This window comes from Dipteris shenzhenensis, chromosome 30, assembly GCF_047967505.1.
Source record: "Dipteris shenzhenensis isolate YYH24624 ecotype China chromosome 30, Dip_SZ_1.0, whole genome shotgun sequence".
Lineage (NCBI taxonomy): Eukaryota > Viridiplantae > Streptophyta > Polypodiopsida > Gleicheniales > Dipteridaceae > Dipteris > Dipteris shenzhenensis.
Window position 1 is genome coordinate 23430585 of NC_141625.1, and position 22742 is coordinate 23453326.

Genomic DNA, 22742 nt, shown 5'->3' on the forward strand with positions numbered 1-22742 from the left:
ATCACTTTCTGAATCAGTGCAAAACATTAACTGTAGCAAGTGAAATCTGAACTGTCAGTGAAGGTAGAACTACAATATATAATCCGATCTGAATTACAAGGCTTGTGGCAAATGATGTCGAGAATAGCTATAGGCATTACAAGGCTGGAATAAAGTGCATAATGTCGTGAAATAGCCAAATAGGCTTTATAATGATGGCATGTGTGTGAAATCAAATCATGTGCTATTTGCCTACTGATCAATCGGCAGTGTCTATGAACACAGCTCATTGAACTAATGAACGTAAGGTTTCAGGTAATGTGATGATGTGAAACCGTATGTGAGCGTAGGGATTGACTCCGAGTAGGAACTAGTCGAGAATTTGGGGCATGGCTTAGATTGGCAACTTGGAGAAATTCAAAGCGTCTTCTCTATGGCGAGCTAGTATACTCTGATCTAGATCTATATCAACTCTCGATCGATGAAAGAACAATAAGAAAATTTCTTTTCTTTTGTTCTTTTTATGTGTTGGGTTAGATGCGTCCATGTAGAGGCTGATGTGCATGTCGAAAGTGGATTTGTGGGCGAGGCTCAAAAGTAAGAGATACTTGCATTGAAATGTGCACGTGATGTGACGAGTGCATAGAACACAAAAAAGCGATCGTTTCATCTTTTTATAGCACCCTCATGGCAGTGCTGACTAGATTACTGGTGTGGCAGTTGATTGCCACATGGCAGATAATGATGACATGGTAGTAGTAGGATGTTGACATGGCAGATAATCCCTAGATGTTGATGTGTTATGCGAGGTACCAGATGATGTGATACATGGAGGATAAGCCTACGTGTTAGGTTAATTAACTAACCTATCCTATTCATAAGGCTGACCCAAGGTTAACCTTATCTAGGTTACCTTTATCCAACAAGGTGCCACGTGTCAAAACACAGACCACCCAGTTAAGCCAAGGTTAGTTGGAACTAACCCAGGTAGGTTCTTATCTTCCACGTGTCATTTTTTAAAAAGACCTGTGGGTTATTTGTGTTCTATGAGTAGTGGAGGTAAAGGGCCGTCGTTGGGGCATTCCGTCGATGGCGCAATGGTGTTGTAGAGGAGAGCTTTGTGTTTGTGGTCATCTATGCATTGGTCGGGGCTGCCACAATTGTCATGGGAGCTCGTAGGGATTTGCTTTTGTCTGTTGTGTCAAAAATGTTTCAGAGTATCATGATCGACATCAACATAAAATTCTATACCATATAAATAATGTCTCTATGATTTCAATGCATAGATTGTGGCATACACTATTTTAGAAGATGAAAGCTTCCCTCTTTTGAAGGAGAATTGTGTCCGTTTGTGCAATAGAAACGTTCTTATCGTAATGACAATTGCATCAATTTCCAAGGAAAATAGTTTTTGAAGATGAACAATCCTTATCATAGGTCCTTGAGCTACCACTCTCTTTATTGCCACAAAGATTTCTTACTGATTCGTCCCAAAGTAAGGTATGCTATTTGAGGTCACCTCAATTAATTTAGAGGCAAAATTAGAATATGCTCTTATTTGTATTTTAAAATCCTAAGAAGGATCGTAAAATTATGATATTCTTAGGTACCGACCACACTAAAATTGTAGTCACCTTCTTTGGATCCATTCCAACCCAAGAAAAAGTTATAATGAAACCAAGATATTATACATGAGCCATGCATAATACAAATATCTTCTTAGTCACAAAGAGATTGGCTTATATCAGGTACGAAAAACTTCTTTTGAATGTTTGCTATGCTTAACAAGACTTTGATATAAAAGAGTAAATAGTCAATAATATGTACTACAAGCTCCTCAATATATGGGTGTATTATATAATTCACCAACATGACAAATGTAGCTAGAGCATTTGTATGCCCAAATGGCATGATCAAAAACTTATATTGATGAAACCTTCTTTTGAAAGCAATTTTGTGCACATCTTGAGCATGAATTTTGATTATTTCTTAAAAAAAAAGAGACTTCTATTAAGTATGAATGAAACTCCAAGAGCAAGGCTCAAGGGAGAAATAGATCATGCAATACATCAAAGAACAAAATATAAGATCAAGCTCCTATAGTGAAAGAGCTAAAAGCCAACCAAGTTTGAGGATGATAGTGCCACGTCCACCTTGCATAGTTTTTTGAAGCTGCTCGACTCCCTTTAAAAAACCTTCCTCCTAGTAGTGGCTACTCGTGAAGGTCCTTGTATAGTCACCTGGGTGGCTTTGGGGAATTTTGAGCTTTATTAGGCCATACTTTTGTTGAAGTGACCCATTTAGTGCTCCAAAAAATTCAATTTTGTAGTTCACTAAGTGATATTGAGTGGAGGTGACCAGTCCCAAAAAAAAGTCCAAACGAAGTGAGAGTAAATTTAATTTGAATAGTGTATGAGAGCATGGTGCCTCAAGGACTTTAGGTTATTCAACCATCATGAGGGGGATAGTTGGAGGATACTGGCACATAGAGTACTCAAGTTTAAAGGCCGATACATGATTGAAGGTGGTGGTGCCATCAAGTGCTACCTTGGATGGACCTGTGTACCAAGAAGGTGTGCTTATGCGAAACCGAACTTGGTGGAGCGGGAGCCACTGGATGAAAAGCCAAGAAGTGACATCGACACTGCAGTGATATAGAGGGCTATGACATGAGATCTACTGGAGCATCTTCATCGACAGGTTGGCATCATGCCACATGTGTTAGTGAGAAGGGATGTTCGAATAGGGATGGTCACCTTCCCATCTATGAGCCCCCAAATGAGGAGTGCATCTGAGGGGTGAACCATAGAACAAAAGGATTTACAATGGGACTACCACATGGATACCAAAACAAGATGCCATGTGGACATCACAAAGAAACAAGTACTTAGCAAATGGTATAACTCCTGGAGGGTAGATTTGGCATGGCTATGCCACAAGGCTGTCCATAGGTGGAGAGGACCTAATTGCATAGGGAAAATAATAAGAAAAGGCTACGAAGAGGTAGTGATGATGTCAGCCCTAGTACCGACATCTACAACAGGCTATACGAAACAATTTGGAAGGGCTTTAAGACCTAGAGAAAACTTGAACAGGCATGGAACAACAACAACATGGAGACACAGATTACACAAGGTTTTGGCCATGAATATCATCTAGAGAGCATGAATCAACCACATGTCATGAGTTCCGAGAGGAGATGGGTAAGTTGTTTTCAAATCAAATAGCTAGCTTGAGACGACTCAAGGTGGATCTAGTAGAGAGTACAAAAGTCTCGAGGAGCAATTGGACAACAGGAGAGTGATTCATGAACATCTACTCTAGAGCTACGCCCAGCTGTGCCAAACCCATAGCAAGTTGCAAACGGACTTTGGCAATCTCCAGTTCAAAGTAGACAGACTAGAACTAATCGTTGCCAAGTCCTAGAGGGAGCTCATGGGTGTTGTAGGGTCTAACATCTAGTTGCAACATACGTTGGCAAAAATGCAACAAAGGGTCGATCCAAAGCTTTACGAGGTGACCCAAGTTAAAATAGAGATGATTGAAAAGGAGAACACCTGGCTACGACAAGCAACTACTGACACTAAAGAATTGAGGGAGGAGAACACACGAGCAAAGTTGGAGTAATATGCTCAAATTCAATCACTTATCCGTCTCCTCCAAGTTCTAGATGAACACGCCCATAAGCTACCTTGACCTTAGCCACTAGACCAGGAGATCCAGTAGGTCAGGCTAGTATGCATGCTCTCATAGTAAAACACATAGGCAAGTACCTCGGGATTGAATTCTATCGTGGTCTAAGGCAGTAGAGAGGTAACAACCCAAGCACTACTACTACTTGATCTAGTTGGCTGAGTGAAGTGTAGGAGTATGACCACTTAAACTTTTTGTGATTTTGTAGATGTCGCAATTCAATTCACAATTTTGACAAACACGTGATGTGAGAGTCCATACAATCGAGCATGTTTTGGATGCCAAACCAAATTTTCATAGGGAGAATCTTCCTAAGGCTGTGCTAGTTACCGAAGTTTTGCACCGAGTACAAGGTCGGGAGAAGATACCTGTTAGATATTGTGCATGGTGGTAGATTGAAGAGATCGAGTTCACTGCTCTCCCATTCAGGGTGTACTCTGGCCAGTGTAGCCCATTATATCCGTATACGACCAAGATATAAAAGCCTTTAACCATTTTATAGAAGATAATATTATCAAGTCTGAGTGACGATTGATCGCTGCTTAGATATGCCAGCTACCTAAATTGACAATTCCTGAGCTTCCCTCCTATTATTTAAAGATTCTGTGGAGCTTGAGAAGCTGATTATAGCCATGTCACTGAGACAGCAACAATGAGGAATCAGGTTTGAGACTTATGTAAGGATCTTCTCACCACATAGCAGGAGAGGGTTATCGTGTTTCATCATACATAACTAATTTTAAGACGGCCCAGGCATCTTCAATCCACATGAGGATCCCGTGGCTAAAATGTGGACTGTCAACAATTGGCTCACCAACCTTGAGCGGCCCCTTATTGACATTATCTCATTACATCCATGTCCTCCCCAAGGGTAACAAAGATTTGACACCAAGCCTCCAACTTCTCCTCCTTGAGCCTCACTTGTAGATGAAGCTGGTCCTTCCAGTCAGCCAGCTCACCCCAATCCACCACCCCGACGAAAATGCCATCCTTTCCGATGCTAGCGTGGTTTCAATCCAAGAGCCTTAGCATTCGAGTAGTAGTTGGTTCTTGCTTGTTCGTGAGGACATGGCTCACTAATAGTCAAGGAAAAATGTTAGTCCTCGGGCTAGGCTCAGTGTGTGCAGGGTTCAAAGTAGTTACTGAATGTTGCTTGAAAGTGGTGGAACATTGTAGACCGAGCACTATTTTGCAATCACGGTGTAGGAGATAGCGGTAGATTAACCAAATTGCAAGTAGCATCACGTCACACCAATTTTATTTCTCTTAAAAGGTGGTTTTGCATAGTTAGAAAGATGCGGTTGTAACACGGAGAGTAAAGAGAACAAGAGAGCAGTGTGCCGAGTTCTATCTCGAGCTTGCTAGGTTAGAAAGTTGGGTGTTCATGCAAGCCGAGGTGGCTTGGTTATAAATCGTAGATCAATTTTAGCTAATTCCTCTTATTTATACTCTATCCTTTATGATGTATTGCACTTAGTTAGTCATGGTGAGTGAACCGAGCCCCTCCCCTTCTTTCATTACATGGTTCATAATGCCAAGAGATTTTAGCTTAGTTGTAGAGATGGGAGACCCTCCAAAGATTTCAGCTTAGTTGTAGAGATTTTCTAATGCCAAGAGAATTTTGCTTAGTTATAGAGATGGGACGCCCTCCAGAGCTCTTCTGTAGGATGCTTTTCATATTTCTGCTGATCTATAGAAAAGTTTTTGGAGGAGACTCTCGAAATCCCATAGGAATAGAAAAATAACTCTCTTTTTCTAGCTTTTGATTAATGGTGGGATGCAATGAACCTATGGAGATCCAGGTTTGGGGCTGATCCTACTTTCCCCTATTGCCATTTGATAGTTCTTAATGTTTAAAAAATTATCCATGCCAAATTACATACAAGGTTGACCTTGAAATTATGTTTTCTTCCCTATCACAATGTTTTACTAAAAACGATTTCTAGCACAATGTTCTTTGTAATTCCCCAAGGAAGATCATGCTGGCATTTTACATTTCTATCCAAGATCGTTTGGTGAAGATGAAGCTATGGCAATGCATGCTCTTCAAGGATTTTCTTTAATGCTATAATTGCATTTCTAGTGTTTCCATGGCATTTAAGTTTGTGGGAATTTCAATGAATTTTATGAGCAACTTTATCTATCACCTTTGTCTCAAATGCTCCAATATGTACCATGTGGTAGTCGTATTAACCACACCACTGATATCCTTGCTTGTAAATGGCTATCCCATTAACCATGGGTTTCAATCTAGTTTTACAATATCTTGTCTTCAAGTCCTAATGACCTTGTTGAAGGATCAAGACAACTCTTTATAAGGATGCTTATGTCTATTAGTCCCTATCATACTCCAAACACCTAGGAGTATGGCCTCATCTTTTGTGAATTATACAATGCAAAATTTCTTGCAAAAAAGTCACATGCCTTGACACACATACTTTATTTTTAAGAATAGTGTCTTTTGTTTCCTAGTCATGAGATCTTACCCATTGAACTGATTTCTCTTAAATCTTTGTCTTGAAAGTCAAATATTGAGTGGCCTTGAGAATTATCTCATGGTTTATAATATCTTGGAAATGGAAATCTAGTATAGACAAGTTCATTGAAGTCAATAGCTTGCCAATGCCTCTTGTATTGTGTGGTTGAACTACTTCTCCTTAATAGCTAGATGTCTTGGCATATATATCCTCCACTCTATGGAGAGAATCATGACCATGATCATCGTTAGATGTTAGACCATCTATATCCTCCACTTGAGTGAGAACATCATGACCAACATCATAGTTAGATATTGTTTCATCTATATTCTCCATTCCAGTGTGAGAACATCATGAGTAACACCAATAGGATCTATCCCCTTATTTCACAGAGTGTATGTGTTGTCATGCATGTTGGGATCTTTCATTTATGGTGTGATGTTGCCTATGGAGTGTGTGTCTGTGTTTCATTATATGATGTTGGCTGTGTGTGCACTTGCAATTAATTGTGAGACTTTGAGGGAAATTGCTCCTGACATACTATTATCAAGTGCAGCCAGTGGTTAGCCCAAAGGGAGATTTTGAGTGGCACAAAATTGAATGCATTTGGGGCTTGCAATCAGGTTTATCACACTATGTTCTATGTGGGAGCCAATAATTTTTCTAAAGGGAGATTATAAGCAGCTCCAAAGTGAATGCATTTGTGGAAAATGTTCATGGTTTGGTGTGAAGAATGGTGTAAAGCAAATTCAAATTTTCTACCCAAATGAATTCAAGAAAGACAGCCTTGTCATTTAGCATGGAGGAGATTTGAAATGGTTGATGTTGTAGAATCAAACAAAAAGAGATGGGTATTGTCTTGCAAGACCATTCCACCACAGGAGCTCATCAGCCACATAGTAAAATCCATCCCAAAATATGTGCTTTATGATTTCACAACACACTCACAAGACAAGCAATTCAGGATGTGCCTTGCCAATTCACTCAAGGATGAAATTATCTCTATGATTGATTTGGTTGAAAACCACTCTTTTCGATAGCAAGATGAAATACAAAGTGCACATTGGAACAACGAGCATATAATAATTCTTGTGCATATCATTTACAACCACCTATTGGACTCTATGACTGGTACTTGTCTTCTAGTAGACTCAAAAGAGTTCAAGAACATGCAACACACATACCATTTCTATAGTTTGGATGACAAAGAACGTTACACGTTGTTTGTCCATCATGATTTTCTATTGCATTAGGAGTGGTTAACAAAAGACGATGATTCCCAAGACAAGGAAATGATAAAACAACATTGTTTGTGGTAAGATAGTGCTTCCTTTAAGCCTATATTAGCTCATCGATTCTATTTTGTTGTAAGGTTTAAATTACTCATGGGTCTAAATATGCTTGAATTTCCTTGGATCCCACCATGATAAGGGGAAACATGATGGATGTGGTGCTATTATTAAGTGAGTTCTTTATTGGAATCAATTAACATTCCCTCAAAAGAAGTTGCAAAATGCCCACGATGCAACAACATGGCTTGTGTCTAGCCTCTCCATAAGGGCATAGTTAACATAGAGTGTTCCGCGAGGTGAAGGTCGATGAAGTAGAGAGGAGGAATATATATGACTGTAACACCATTGATGGGATATGAAGTTTACACATCATATGGGACTGCTGTTTATGCTCTTGCTTTTCTAGTGCATGCATCATGGGAGATTTTGATAATTATAAGGTCATTGAAACTTTGAAACAATGGAAGCTATGCCAGAGTAGGTGGCATGCATGTCCTCGAATGTGTGAATGTGATGGCCATGGAGATTTCGAACCGGAAGTTACAGGCGTAAGTCTTGGAATTGGAAGGGGCCGATGTCCGAGTTGAAGACAATCTGCTTGTTGAGATTGTGAAGTTTGTCATCAATTGGACAGGGGAGGCAAGATGGCATTGGCAAGTTGCTGAGGGCAGTGGGGGGATTTGTGGGGTGTGTGGGATCTACATTAGGAATATCTGCCGGGGGGGTGACAAAACATGCGTGCCTCAGGATCTATGGAGCACTCTAAGGTGGATGGAACCTGTGTGGAAACATGATGAAGAGAGTGCTCATGACATGTATCTCAAGTCAATTAGGTTCCAAGATAGATTAGCTTGGACTCATAAAGAGAATCTTGAGATAGTGCAAAGTGCTTGATTGATATTACTTCAAATGAACCTCCCTTTTATAGGTGAGGTACTTACATCCATTTGCTTGCTCACATGTGGGATATCTCCTCCATGCCATGTGGCAGCTTACCCTTTGCTCATACCTTTGCTCATACCTTTGCTCTACATGTGCTTATGGCACCATATCTCTCAACACCTCCCCTTGGTGCCATAATCCTTTGGCTACTGCAAGGTGGTCAGATGTGAGTTATAAATCCATCACTTCCCCTTAGTGCATACATTGCTAGTTAAGGTGGTCAAGTGTGGTTTTTACATGTCAATACCTCCCCTGGGTGCTTTCATAGCTACTCTCAGGTGGTCAGGTTTGATTACAAAAACATAGGCAAGGTTGGCAAGGTTTTTGCTTTTCAATACATTCCATTGATGTCACCTTTTGGCTCATGGCTTGATGACGATGTCGTTTGCTTCTTTGCTTGGTGTAGCTTCATGCATGATGCTTTGTTCTTCCATGTGCCTTGATGCTTTGTGTGGATGCCATGCTTCCTGCTATGGTCATCTCATGCACTTGTGCTTTTGGCTTGCTTTTTACATCGATGTTTGCATTCATGCTTTGCTTTTTCCAATGGTTGCAAAGGTCTTACCAATTGAATTCTTTCAATATTGGCAGTGTCTAATTGCATACAATGATTCTGATCTGACAAACGTGTAGAGCTCGAAAAGACGATCACTTTTCCTTTTTGGAGCATATACAAATTCTTCTTGGATTGCAAGTTATGGCTTGTCAAAGATTCTATGAAGAAGACAGCCTTTGATGATGTGGCACAGGGATTCACATGCTGAATTCCATACTGTGCTTAGCAAGAGGCTGTGTGCTTAGAAGGCACTGCTGACTGTGCATGCTGATGTGGCTTAACTAGCTCTAACTGTAATTTAACCATGGTCTGTTAAGTTGACCATACCCTTATCTGCCACGTGGCAAAATTTCAACCAAAGCATTAATTTAACCTAGAATTAACCACGGTCTGCCACGTGTCTCTTTGGAGACTGAGGGATAAGGTCGTTTGCTCTGCCGGTGGCGCGCTGTGGACGAAGGAGGTCGAATGGAGTCGAGGGAGCTTGGAGCATTGTTGAAGAAGCCGTTGAAGTGAGCTGGAGAGCATCCTATGCTGGAGGTTTGTGGCTTGAGGCTTGTGGAGAAGCCATAAAGGGTTTGACACAACCATGCTGGAGTGGGAGAGTCGTCTGAGGCGAGTCGTCTGTGGAGGCCGTAGACCAACGATGCTACTGCTCGAGGATGTAGATGGCGCTGGTAGCGCTGCTGTGAAGCTTATAGGAGGCTAGGAGCTTGTTTGGCATTGGATGACGTTCAAAGCGGTTCGCAGAATACGTTCAGGCAACAGACGCCAGCAAAGAGCGAGCTCGATGAAGTGGGTCGTCGTCCCTTACAAATGAAAGAAGGCCAGGCAAAATCTTAAAGTATGCTAGGATGCCGGTTTGATGAGGGAAGGCGTTGTAGGAGCGGTGGTGCAGAGCCGTCTTAGCCGCTCGAAGGCTAGTGGAGTTGCGGGAGCTCGACTTTCACATTCGCGGTGGCAGCTGGGCTGCTGAAGCGCAGTTGATTGCTTTGTTAACAGATGTTGTTGCAGGAGACCATCTCGTTGCACAACCGGTTGACGGAGGAGGCGCCTTCATCTAATAGTCGCTGCTGTTGTAGATGCAGCTGTAGAGCTTTGTGAGCTACAGGTGAGCCGTCGTAGTAGCTTAGCTTCTAGTGGCTTGCAGTTGCCATCAGGTGCAACGGCTGCTGGTAGGCACTGCTGTAGAGCAAAGACAAGGTTGAGGCGGTCAAGATGATGGGTTGGCACTAATCGAGGAGCCACTGGAGTGCTGAATTGCTAAAGCTTTCGCTGGAGTTAGGAGCTTGGAGGTCGTAGGCTACGTAGGAGGCGCAAGAGCCCTGTGTGAACGTCGACTTCTGTTTTCAGCCACTCAATCACCTTCATTGGATTCGTGGAGCTGCCCAAACTTTTCGTGGAGTCCTTTCTTCATTGGCTACTGTAGTTGCGTAGGTCGATGAAGTCGAATTTTCTCAACACTCTCAACAAACTGAACAATCACAGAGTCTCTTTCTCACAAGCTCTCTCTAAGAAGAAAAAGAAGAAGAAGAAGAAGTTCTCACAGATCTATCTCACAAAATAGATCTCTAAAAGGAACTCTCTCTCTCTCTCTCTCATCAAGAATGACAGAAATATCTCATAGCAATGAACGGAATTTTCATTCAATGGACGGAATTCTCTCAATCTAAAAAAACTAAAAACTAATCTAGGAGAACTCATGAGTTCCTAAGGCATGCCTACAACTAATCTACGAATGGGAGCAATCCTAATGAGCTAAACTAGGAGAGCTAAACCTATGCTCTGATACCATGACAAAACATGCGTGCCTCAGGATCTATGGAGCACTCTAAGGTGGATGGAACCTGTGTGGAAACATGATGAAGAGAGTGCTCATGACATGTATCTCAAGTCAATTAGGTTCCAAGATAGATTAGCTTGGACTCATAAAGAGAATCTTGAGATAGTGCAAAGTGCTTGATTGATATTACTTCAAATGAACCTCCCTTTTATAGGTGAGGTACTTACATCCATTTGCTTGCTCACATGTGGGATATCTCCTCCATGCCATGTGGCAGCTTACCCTTTGCTCATACCTTTGCTCATACCTTTGCTCTACATGTGCTTATGGCACCATATCTCTCAACAGGGGGGAAGGTAGCATTAAAAGAAGGAGATGGCTTCATCCTCCTCGGTGATAGCTTCAGGGTATGCTACAAGAATTGTTTCAAAATTGCTCACCAAGGACTAGTGTGAGCTTGGAGAGCTTGTAGCACCGTATTGAACAAAATGATGATGCCAAGGGGGTGGTAGGTCATGGAGGAATAGGCATCTGAATGCCCTTGGGTTTGAACTACCGAAGCCTAGCCATAGGTTCACATTCTGTCAATGTCGACTTGTATGCTTTCGAGAGTATAGACCCATGGGTTCAGTTCGTCGGGGTTGGCTAGTTGCATCACATCATCGTTTTGTGGATAATTGGTGGACTCAATGATTACTCGACACCACACTTGGAATTTTAAGAGAATGGGGTGGGTGGCTAAGGCTTGAAGATCTAAGGGACAGTAGGCTGGTGGGCTGAAGCTCTAAGGAGAGGTAGGACATGTAGCTAGAATGGGGTGACAGTGGTCAAGATTTTGGTGGAGGATGGTCAGACAGATGGTCCATCGCTTTGTAATAGTAACCTCCAAGTCCTCGACCTTGGCCCTGTACTCCTCTGTCAGGGTAGTTTGCCTGGTAGCGTGTGTCGTGACCATGAGGGTGTGGATTTTGCATGCCCTGACTTGGTGCTTGTAGTAGAGAGGAGGATAGTTGGGAGGTGTGCTCTTACCTCCATTGCAAAATTGTGCGCATTACCTAAGGGATTTGAGTCATGGAATCCAGTAGTTGGAGTTCCATGTTGTTTGCCTTTGATAATTGTTCAGTTGATATTTTGTTGTATCCTCCAGGCGTTTGGTACTCAGGTGCACTATAAAAATGTAGGGCTTCTATGAGCCCCACCAATGGAGAAGAGGAAGAGCTAGTGATAAAAGAAGATGGCTCTTGGGGCTATATTGTGGTGGTAGTTGTAGTCTGGGGAGGAGAGGAGGTGGAAAGAAATACTTTCTGCCCTAGGGTGGAGGACAATATTTAATGTATCTTCCCCTTGAAACATTTCCACATCAATGGGGGCTTGGATTGTTGCTTGCCTTAACTTTAGATTTATGGTTTGAGGCCTCGAGGCATCTCTGTATCTCCAAGAATTTCTACAATTGATGGTCTTCATATTGCTCCCTTAGTTGACTGTCGAGTGGTTGTTGAGCAAGGTGGCTTGATGGATCGCACTTGGATAAATTCTGAACCTTTTGGGGTGGCGGCTGCTGTCTCTTCTTCTATTGGCACATTTCTCGTGGCTTCTTTGTTAGCCAGCCCATATTTGATTGGCGGCTGCTATTCCAACATGTGGTAAAGTATGGGCATGTAAAGCATTGGGTTGCCCAAGACATTGCCATGTGTCTTGAGGTCCTCCCTCATCTAAGTGTAGAGATAATCTACCCAGTTGGTGACCTGTGGCTCTACCAGCCTCACGAGGATGTTTGACACTATAGATTGATGGTGGTCCAAGTGTTTTACTTGGGTCAATAGCTGGAGCACTCTTGCCGATTTATCTAGTTCGGGCAATGTGAGATCTCAGAAAAGTGGATGCGACCCTTGCTTTTCTTCCTGTCGAAGTTGCACATCTTGCTTAGGGGCTCATACATATTCTTCTTGTGTGTATACTTTTCTACAACTACTAGTAGGCTGAAGGTAGAGCACACTTTATCCACATTGAGGTGGTGGAAGTGGGGGTCCCTGTTGCATCACGGACTATGCCAACCTATGAATTTGAATTATAAGTGTTTATGAACTCCCTGAGCAGCTTCATGCTAAGGTGACATGGCAGTTGGTCTGCAACTAGTTTGAGACCTATCGTCACCAAGGATGTTTGCACCTTAGTATCCTTGAGTGCTTGGTATGCGGCCGCATTGTGGTAATAGAGGGTATAATCTTGACCCTCATATAGTATTTGGAGTAGATAGCACATCTGTTAAGTTGCTGTGGATCCAGGCTTTCTTGAGTGGAGAGTGTGCCAATGACCTTATGACTTTGTACTCCCCGTTTGTTAAATTTGGTAAGCACTTCCTAGATGATCGAGAAGGAGGGGTGGTAGCCACTACTGATGGCTCTTAAGAGGTCTATTGAGTTGTGATCTCCTCCTCGGTTTGTATTCTGGATGTAGGGATGTCAGATGGCATCTTGATTGACCTTGAGCATGTGCTTTCGGATTCAAATGGGCCGATGGGCAATGGATCGACAGGTGCTGGATTTGGGGGTGGAGACCAAGTTCCCTTTCAAATTTGAAGAATTCTTTTTCAGGATCCCTTGGAAAGAAATAGGAGAGGCAGGTAATGAATGAGTCTATGGAGGAGGACTAGGTTGAGGACCTTCAAACAGTGGCTCGTGGGTAGTATGGAAAGAGGTAAGGAGATGTGGAAATTCTAGTTGTTTTTGCTAAGGTAACGATCTAGGGGGATTAGGGGTCATTTTATAGTTTTCAGTATCCCACCGACCAGGGGGATAGCATTAAGGTGACGATCCAACAAAATGGTAGAAAGGCGACAATCTAATAGGATGATTGTATGGCAACGATCCAATGGGATGGCTAAGACAATGATCTGGTGGGATGATTGTATGGCAAACGATCCAACGGGTTGGCTAAGATGATGATCTAACAGGATGGCTAAGATGACACTCCGATGGGATGGAAGTTATGGCGATGGGTTGTCGGGTTGACAGTTGTTGCTAGAGTTGTTGAGGGGGGGCTGCTAATGCTGAGGATGTTGCCTGGGAGATGAAATGGGATAGACAGACTTGGGGGTGCATAGACTTGTGAGGTCAGCATGCGACGATGCAAAAAATATGAAAATGCAAAAATTTATTGGCCATATTCACCTAATGCTGACCATGAATGTGGGTGGGTGCATTGTGAATACCAAGGACTTGTGAGCTACTAGTGCATGTGGGTGATATGCCTACCGTACGGACTCACGTAGACGTAGAATTGATCATCTCGCACCTTAAGGAAGGGTCAATTATGTGGAATGCCATGGAGTTGAATGTTGAACAGCAACATACCTCATCATCAGCCAGGTAAAGCATGTGCTGAGTTTGTGCATCATTCTAGTTGTCAGGTGTGTATCGGTGCTACGGCGTTCACTTTGATGGACCTCTCTCAAAACAAGGCACTAGAGTTCTTGTGTGGCTGTACCCAAAGAGAGGGTAGGTTGTTGTGGTACCGTGACCTTTGATTTGATAGGAGGAGTAGGTTCGAGTGATAGTGTGGGTGCTACCCTGAGTACGCTGACTTTCAACGAGTAGGTCCAAGCAACATTGTGGGTGCTACCCTAAGTAGTACGGTGACTTTTGAAGGTTCTTGTATAACTACCCTGCTTTTAGGGGTCAGTTCTTGTGTTGCCTACTCAATGACCTTGGCGACTTTATTATTGAGTTGCAATGTGTGTGGAATCATGATATTCTTTGGGCTCGTGGAATTGTTCGTCGGGCTGGGCTTGAGGGTAGGTTCTTGTGGGACTGCCTCAAGAGTTGACACAGGTTATTGTGTTACTATGTTACCAATCCCAGTGAGTTGAGGTTGTGTATTCTGTGGTTTTGGAAGCTTTGGAACCCAAATGCATCGCTCACCTTGATAGTAGCCTTGGGCTTTCAGGAGCTTTATCACAACCCAATGCTTGTGAAACTTTTCCTCGTGGAGTGTTGGAATTTGTACTTGCTGGTGGCGAGGTGATTGGGATCATTGGGCCCAATTCTTTGATGGAATTGCCCGTGTTGGTGCAGGGTAAGAGGGGTCAAAAACCCTTCAATGGCTTTGGTCTTCCAAGGTTGTTGACCTCTTTCAGAGTAGTGTTGTGCACAAAGGAGGATGGCCTTGTACACCCATTGTTCACAGAATCTTTGGGTCATGCTCATAGCATTGGGCATGGGAAGTAGAGGCAAGAGAGTAGTTTGTGGAAAAGATTTTCCTTTAGTGCAATTAGGGTTGGGACTTTGAGCGGCATTGGGATGGATTTCCTTTTGGGGATTGGACCAAGAGGCGCTGGAGGGCTCTGGAGCTTTGCAATTGTCTTTGTTTAAAAGCTCCTTGCCTCTTGTAGGTGGTCGTACTGTAGGGGAAGCTCGGGGGGGTCACTATGTATTAACCCTCTATATCACATGTGTTCAAGGCCTATATTTGAAATCCCTTATCTGTAAAAGATTTTGTTAATAAAACGTACCCCTTTTCTATACAAATCTGTAAAATTTTCCCAAAACTATTTTAAATAGTCCCTTATGTATATTTATTTCTGTAAATTTTAGAAATAAAAATTATCCTTCTGTTGAACTCACGTGATAGGGTTACATATGATGAGTGACCCCCCCAAGAGGGGAAGTGGAACGGTCTTCAGAGTGGAATTACTAAGGTTCTTTCACTGTATGCAAGAGTAGTAGTTCTTGCTCTTCAGTCGATTTTGCAATTTATGACATAGCACTAGGTCCTTCCTAGGATCATTTGTTCATCGATCATGTTTGTGGGAAGAACATATAAACAAATCTCTACCACCTAGTAGACAATAATTATTTTCAAGTCCACATACCCCAATGTACTTAAGATTTGATCGTTGTTAACCTGAACTGAAGCAACAGTAAGGGTTAGGGGTACCTTTAGTGCTTCCCATACCTCGCGGGAGAGATGACGTTGTGGCTCGCTCTGAGATCCATGAGTGCCTCGATGCTTGTTCTTGGGCCTTGCAATTGGACACTCGACCTAGTCAAATCTACCGTTAGCTCATCAGTCGGGCCTAGGTGTTCTATTGTTGCCTTAAACATTGAAGCCATTTGTTTTCATTGTTTGATTTGGCATTGTGTATCTTGGCTTCTTGGATGGCCTAGCGTTAATATTCGGGCTACCTCGACCTTGAGCTCCTTTTCCCTGTGTATGGTCTAGAGGGCCTGTAGAGTGAGGGGACCATAGTATCTTTTCAATTTGCTACCATTAAGATAGCTGTCCATCTTGACTCCTTCTAGTGTGGCTATTCGACATGCGTCTTGTGAATTAATCTGGACAGTACGTAGTAGGGACCCATGCCCCTATATTTAAGTATGTGGTTGGTGTTGTAGATGCTATAGAGCAGTGCCAGATCCCCCTCCTTAAGGTCCTTGTTCTTGAGGTTGTGGTCGAACCATTTTTTATGCCTTGCCTTCTCCCCTCAAAGGCAATAGGTTGTGCACAATTGCATCTCATTTAGCCATTCAAGATCAATTAAGCACTCTGCCAAAGCATTTTTGGTGAGCCTTTCCTTGACTGTGATGCAATGGCTAGGTACTACATACTCCATTGGCATAACCGCCTCCACCTCGAAGGCTAAGCTGAAGGGGTACAGTTTTTTGCCACTTTGTAAGACATTCAGTAGGCCCATGGCGCTGCAATGAGCTTGTGCTCCTAGTTGGTACGACTGGCTTCAAGTGTATCAATTATAATTGTGCAACATGTTTTGTGCAAGCTTTTGGCTAGGCCATTTGCTCTGAATAATACGGCATAGATTTCCTATGTATGATCATGAATTCGCTAGTCAGGATTGATATTATTTCATTGAGGAAATAAGTTCCTCGATCGATGACTAGTTCCAAAGGACAACCAAACTGTGTGATTACTTATTCATATAAAAACTGCGCATCATCTTTCCTTGTGGCTCGGTCCTCCATCCATTTGGTGAAATAATATGTAGGTAGGATAATGTATCTAGGATAATGGAAGAGAGAGTGTGTGCCAGGTCCATGAGAGAAGCCACGACACTGGAGTTCTTGATACAAGGTAGATTGCACGTGAGCAAGAGAGTAGCTACATGATAGCTATTATAGTATGAAGACATAGATGGATAGGAGTGTTGTAGGGAGAGCACGGCTCTCGACAAACATGTATAGAGGTTGGTGGATAATTCAAGGGCTGAGGCGGATCTGTTTGCATGGGTCTTGAGTTGGCTAGTCATCATATAAGCACATAGTACCAAAGGTGGAGAAGCTTAAGTCAGGCGGGTCTTTGATGGAGAGACCATGGCTGTGAGTAGTTCCATGTATGGCTTGACAGATGAAGTGTATGCTTGGCTGGTTGCACGAACCCGGTGTTCATTGTTGTTCATGGAAGAGGCTTTGCTTGTGGCAACAGAGACTATAGGCAGGATGGATGTCCATGCAGCCTAAAAGAGCAAATCCATTAAGTGCGTATTAAGATATTGAAGTGGGTTCACTTGCACGGTGACAATTTTGGATACATAAGGCAATTGGCAACTTGAGGATCAAACCGGGATTGTTCAAATGTGGTCTTGTCATGAGATACATGATGGGAGGACAATGGCAATCATGTGTATATAAAAGTCTTCATGTTATACATATTTGAGATGTGGTTTTGTGTATGTCAGAGTCTTTTCTCAATCTGACTGCAAGAGTCTGTTTAGAGTCTTGGTGTTGTGGATACATACTGTGGTTGCTGGGATATTGCCCTATCTATAAGCTACCCACACTACACTGATCCCACTGGGTCCTGACTTTAAATATTTTTTACTATTACAGTGAAAGAGAAAAATGATTATATCACTTGAGCTTGGGCTGGGGATATGCGGTCTTTTATTTGAGGGATTCTATGTTGAGATTTTGCTCTCAGTGGTCCATGGTATATTGGACTTTAGTGATACATGTGAGTGATGAGGAGTGGGCAGAGGTTGTATGGCTTCATGATGATATGTGGCCAGAGGATGTGTTGGGTGTAGATGTGTGTAGGGATGAAGATTTTGAGTGAATGTCTCCAGCCCGAGCTCAAGTGACATAATCATTTTTCTCTTTGACTGTAACAGTAAAAAACATTTAAGGCCAGGACCGAGTGGGATCAGTGTAGTGTGGGTAGCTTATACATAGAGCAATATCCTAGCAACCTCAGCATGTATCCACAACACCAGGACTCTAAACAGACTCTTGCAGTTAGACTGAGAAAAGACTCTGACATACACAAAACCACATCTTAAATATGCACAACATGAAGACTTTTATATACACATGATTGCCATCATGTATCGCATGATGGCAAAACATTTGAACAATCCCGGCTTGATCTTCAAGTTGCCAATTGCCTTATGTATCCAAAGTTGTCACCGTGCAAGTGAATCCACTTCAATAGCTTAATAAGCACTTAATGGATTTGCTCTTTTGGACTGCATGGACAGCCATCTCCTGCCTATAGTCTCTGTTGCCACAAGCAAAGCCTCTTCCATGAACAACAATGAACACTGGGTTCCTTCAAGCCATACGATTCACTGGTCGGGATTATTGAGTGAGACATACCCGAGATGCTACGTCGCAAAATGATTCTTAATCTCATTCACCTGGGTTAAGCTTCTCCACTCTCTGCCTTATAAACTACTATGCGCTTATATGACGACTAGCAAGCTCAAGACCCGTGCAAAAAGATCCACCTCAGCCCTTGAATTCTCCACCAGCCTCTATATATGTTTGTCCAGCCCGTGGTCTCCCTTCAGCACTCCTATCCATCTCTGTCTTCATACTATAATAGCTACCGTGTAGCTATTCTCTTGCTCACGTGCATTCTACGACCAACTACCTTGTATCAAGAACTCCAGCGTCGCGGCTTCTCTCATCGACCTGGCGCACACGCTCTCTTCCGTCCAAGGTATCCCATCCTCCACAATAGAGACGCCATGCTTCTGTTCAGTGACTCACGACCAGCAAGAGCCACACTCCTTCAGCCGGATCCGAGCAGCTCTCCAAAACAACAGTCATGCCCTTCAACCAAGCTCCCAGCCTCCCAACCGTCAAGCTCGTCATCTAAGATCATCTCTTACGTGATGACCCAACACAGCTACTTACTCTGACTCAAACAAACAGAGCTCTTCCCCGGCTCTTCAGCGTAGCCACGGCCTGACCGTTACGATAATAGCTGTCGCTATGATCCTCCAGCCACAACCAATTGCTACAGCCTCATCTACTACTTCCTCCTTCGTCCTTTACGAGAAGATAGCTAACTGAGCAGACTTCCCGTCATCACGGAGTTCACGGGGCTCATGTCTCTTGTAGTCTGAGAAGCTCTCATCTGCTAACCGGCTGGAGAGCATAGCTGCGCCATAACTCCTCCTTCTCACAGAGCACTCAAAGCTCACGAACTCCCGGCTTCTCCTGTTCTCAGAGCACTCCCCCCGTAAAGTAGCGATGCCCCACCGTCCCCAAGCTCCTCCCCTTGGAGATGCTTCCACGATCGATTACCTCCACTGCTCCCTCCGGCCTCTGAGCTCGCGTGTCCATCCTCTGTGTGCCCACGAAACCTTCCGGAATTGTACTGGAAGCGCAGGCTTCACGTACGTGCCAGCTCCAAGTCCAGAAGCTTACCCTTCCTCTTTACGTAGCCAACTTGCTCTCAAAATTAGCCACGTCATTCTTATTAGCCACCTCATGCTTGCCTTTTTTTTCCACTCTCGAGGCTTTTAATGCACCACACAATAAACTCACTGTACACAAATGCTTGCCACAAATACTTAGTATCTAATTGCACACCCTATGATGAATACAATCCCAACACACTAGATTTACAAGACACCCACGTCAAAAAAATGCTCATGCTTTCATGCATGAATGGCGCGGGACAACTATTAAAAACATGTCATCCCACACAAGCACACAGTCACACATAGGATACCATGCTCTGGAATGTCTGGTACACCCACACTGCACATCATCATTTCGCAAGAGTCCCTACAAAAGCATTTACAATCTCAAAAGGTATTTACATCACTGTAGAGTCTTTTGATGAGAGTGTCCATAAACTCCAAACTACCATCCACTAGCTATGTGCCTATCCACCAGCATGCAACAAGTGAAAAACTTATATATAATTTTATCCACACACCTTTAGCAACCCCTTTCTTTTGCTATGACATTCATGTCCAGCAGTGAGTTGAAAAGAGATGATATATCCAGATTCTCTTCTTCTTCACTTTGCACTGATTTCCACCGCTTCTATCACAGCTCATCATTTTCACGATCTTCCTCTTTTAGTGCTACCATCAACTGTACAAAATACTTCTTCAAATGGATACCATTGACTCTCTTCTTATGTCTTTTGCCATCTAAATCAGTCAGCTAGTAATTGCTATTTTCAAATTTCTTCTCCACTCTGTATGGACCTTCCCACTTAGTTTGGAAAGCAGTATGAAAGGTACTATCCAGTTTGCTATTGTATCTGAGGACCAAGTCTCCATCTTTGATTCCCTTTTCCTTAATTTCTGCATTCTCCAACTCTTGCCTCCGCATTTGCACTCTGGCATAATGCTCAAAAGCCAAATCCCTATCTAACTGCATCACCCTTAGTGCCAATAATCTCTCCCTGTAACTATCTACAGGCTCATATCCTTCTTCAACCAAAAATTTTAAGGCTAGTATTTCCACATCTAGTGGTAGTATTACTTCTTTCCCATACACCAAATGAAATGGAGAAAATTGAGTGTTGTGCTTCATTACTACCTTGTATGCCCACAAAACTCGATTCATCTCTAAATCCTAGTTTTTGGTGTGACTTCCCGTCATCTTAGTCATCATCAAATTGAAATATCCATTAAAATTCTCATTCAAGCCATTACACTAAGGGTAATATGGAGTGATATACTTATGATTAATATTCAGCTTACTGCACAAGTGATCCATCACTTCTCCTCTGAATCCAGGACCATTATCTGATAGTACCTCTAGGAGAATCCCAAATTTGTAGCATATATGCTCATATGCAAAATCAACAACCCCTTTGCTACCCACTCTCTCTTTACTGTCTTCACCTTTGCCCATTTTGACAAGTAATCCAGTACAATAAGCATGTAACACTTCCCTCTAGCAGTTCTTGGTAGAGGACCGACTGCATTTATACCCCATCTCTCAAAAATATCATAAACGAACACTATATTTCTCAGCTCCATTTTAAGAATTCTTCTTCCCATCCTTTGGCATTCATGGCATGATCTACACCAGTGCTGCACATCCTTTTGTATTGAAGGCCACACATAACCCTCTTGAAGTATCTTTCGCAATGTAATCTTAAAAGCATAGTGTCCTCCACAAGCTCCTTCATGACTGGATGACAGTATATAATACATCTCTTCTCTCTAGGTCACTCTCTTCAAAACTTGATCAACCCCTCTCATGTAGAGCACATCATCAATCATCATATACTATCTGCACTTTCATATGAAGTGATACTTGTGACTCTTCTTAAGCTCCTAAGGTAAATGAATAGTGATAAAGATATCCACTACTAGGGCCAGGTATTCTCTCCCTTTGTATAGTGGATTTTTAAGTTTTGTTATCACTAGGTCTTGATCACTCATTTCGTCATGACACTTATTTGTGCACCGCCGTCAACATATGCCTCTCTCATACCTCCACACCATGCATCCACTGATGTCTGCAAGATCAATGAAGTGCATACATCTTCGCTTGCAACATAGATATCCCAATGCATTTAACATGTTCTTCTCTTTCATTACTCTCTTCCTCTTTGCTTGCTTTTGTGGATCTTCCTAGATTCACTTTCTCTTCATGCATTTGTATGACTGTTTTTGTTCCTCGTGCATGTTGTTATCTGTATTTATGCACTTCTTCTCCTCACGTTTGTTTGTAACCAAGCATCCATGATTGGTCGTTGCATCCTTGGCCATATCACAATCAAAGTTAAATACTGAATAATCCTCTATTGATCTCATCCTCATTTTTAACATACTCTTAGGGCCATTCAATGAATTTAATATTCTACGAGAGTATTGAGAACCTTGAAACTCTTCCACTCCTGAGAGAACATTACTCATTGGGACATCTTGCATGGCTTTCACAAATCCACAAGTTTGAACCAGGTTTGTTAATATGCATGAACTCATCCACACCTAACAAGACATCGCTATTGAAACCTTTTCCCTTCTCACTGTGCAAGAATTCATCCACCCTAGATAAGGCTTCGCTTCTAAAATCTTTTTGTTTCTCGGAACCAACGATTTCATCCACTCCAGATAAGATGTCACTTCTATAATTGAGTACATTAAAATCATCCATGTTTGAAGTGATAGAGCTTGGCACATCGGCATGGCTTTTTAGGTCCTTTGATATTGTAGTATATCTTGTCTTTATCATTGAAAACCACATGCCTCTTTCTCATGTTTAAAAATTGCATGCTCCATCTCATATTCTTGCCTACCTCATAGTAGGGATCACATAAGGATGTTATCAACCTAGTGGCTTTTAGAATCCTCATCTATGCAAATGACCATTGCTCCACTTATTCAGATCCCAATACTTCACCTTCTACTGCATTCTTATTTGCAAATGACCTCATTCGTAAAATGTCCCCTACAGTAAAATTCAAGGTGGTGCACTTTGTATTCTTGATAATATCTGTTGCAAAAGTCTCGTCTCTGTGCCATGCTATAAATGATTTGTTGGATGTATTGTAGGGCATAACATCTCCAAGTGTTTCCATATGTCCACATTTATACTTTAGCTCAACATGTGCACTAAGAATCTTTGATATAGTAACTACCACCTTATCTTCGCCAAGTCTTCGAAAGTGGCAAGCTGAATATGGATCTGGATTGTAGCAAATGCAACTACTTCTCTTTTGCTACATAAAATCACATCCATCCTTGGAACAAAATCTATAGCCATGTCCTTTGTGAGAGTCCTTTGCAAACAAGCTGCAGCAGCAAC